The 1,840-nt window shown below is 39.1% G+C and overlaps 1 non-coding gene across 1 annotated transcript; it reads left to right on the top strand.

Moving 5' to 3' along the window:
- The first annotated feature begins 851 nt into the window (after nt 1-851).
- On the top strand, nt 852-959 carry LOC148549710 (small nucleolar RNA R71). The gene has a single exon (XR_015898025.1). It is a non-coding gene; the product is annotated as a small nucleolar RNA R71 (small nucleolar RNA).
- Nucleotides 960-1,840: the final 881 nt, after the last annotated feature.

The following is a 1,840-nucleotide window of genomic DNA, read 5'->3' as shown; positions in this document are numbered from 1 at the left end:
TCAAAGGGAAGCTCCTTATTGATCACTAGACATCCCAGGAGGTCTTCCTCCTTGGGATTCACGTCCTCTCCTTCCTTCACAGGTTCGGCCATGGTGATTAATTCAATGGCCTTGCACTCTCCTTTTGGATTTTCTTCTGTATTGCTTGGGAGAGTACTAGGAGGGATTTCAGTGATCCTTTTACTCAGCTGGCCCACTTGTGCCTCCAAATTTCTAATGGATGACCTTGTTTCATTCATGAAACTCACAGTGGCCTTAGATAGATCAGAGACTAAGTTTGCTAAATTAGAGGTATTTTGTTCAGAGTTCTCTGTCTGTTGCTGAATGGATGATGGAAAAGGTTTACTATTGTTAAATCTATTTCTTCCACCATTATTAAAGCCTTGTTGAGGCTTTTGATCCTTCCATGAGAAATTTGGATGATTTTTCCATGATGGGTTATAGGTGTTTCCATAAGGTTCACCCACATAATTTACCTCTGCTATTGCAGGATTTTCAGGATCATAAGCTTCTTCTTCAGAAGATGCCTCTTGAGTACTGTTGGATGCAGCTTGCATTCCATTCAGACTCTGAGAAATCATATTGACTTACTGAGTCAATATTTTATTCTGAGCCAGTATGGTATTCAGAGTATCAATTTCAAGAACTCTCTTCTTCATAGGCGTCCCATTACTCACATGATTCCTCTCAGAAGTGCACATGAACTGGTTATTAGCAACCATGTCAATGAGTTCTTGAGCTTCTGCAGGCGTTTTCTTTAGGTGAATGGATCCACCTGCAGAAGTATCCAATGACATCTTAGCCAATTCAGATAGACCATCATAGAATATATCCAGGATGGTCCATTCTGAAAGCATGTCAGAAGGACACTTTTTGGTCAGTTGCTTGTATCTTTCCCAAGCTTCATAGAGGGATTCACCTTCTTTCTGTCTGAAGGTTTGAACATCCACTCTAAGCTTGCTCAGCTTTTGAGGAGGAAAGAACTTGGCTAAGAAAGCCGTGGCCAGCTTATCCCAAGAGTTCAGGCTATCTCTGGGTTGAGAGTCCAACCACACTCTAGCTCTGTCTCTCACAGCAAAAGGGAAAAGCATGAGCCTGTAGACTTCAGGATCTACTCCATTAGTCTTAACAGTATCACATATCTGCAAGAATTCAGTTAAGAACTGAAAAGGATCTTCAGATGGAAGTCCATGAAACTTGCAGTTCTGGTGCATCAGAGAAACTAATTGAGGTTTTAGCTCAAAGTTGTTTGCTCCAATGGCAGAAATGGAAATGCTTCTTCCATGTAAATTGGAATTAGGTGCAGTAAAGTTACCAAGCATTCTCCTTGCATTATTATTGTTGGGTTCGGCTGCCATCTCCTCTTCCTGTTCGAAATTTTCAATAAGGTTGTCTCTGGATTGTTGTAATTTAGCTTCTCTTAGTTTTCTCTTCAGAGTCCTTTCAGGTTCTGGATCAGCTTCAACAAGAATGCCTTTTTCCTTGTTCCTGCTCATAAGAAAGAGAAGAGAACAAGAAAAGAAGAGGAATCCTCTATGTCACAGTAAAGAGGTTCCTTATTATTAGTAGAAGAAGAAAAGGAATAGGGGTGAAGAAGAATGAAGAATCCAAATACAAGGGTAAGGATAGGAGCAGTGATGTGAGATGAAGAGAAGTGTTAGTAGATGAATAAATAATTAGAAGGAGATGAGGGAGAAGGATTTTCGAAAAAGGTTAGTAATTTTTCGAAAATCAAAATCAAAAATTAAAATAATTAGTCAATAAAAAAGAAATTTTGAAAAAGAGGGAAGATATTTTCGAAAATTAGAGAGAGAGAGTTAGTTAGGTAGTTTTGAAAAAG

Source organism: Arachis ipaensis, chromosome B8, assembly GCF_059453495.1.
Source record: "Arachis ipaensis isolate K30076 ecotype BB chromosome B8, ASM5945349v1, whole genome shotgun sequence".
Taxonomy (NCBI): Eukaryota; Viridiplantae; Streptophyta; class Magnoliopsida; order Fabales; family Fabaceae; genus Arachis; species Arachis ipaensis.
Note: the sequence above shows the minus strand (reverse complement) of the source record. Positions and strands in the feature narration are given on the sequence as shown.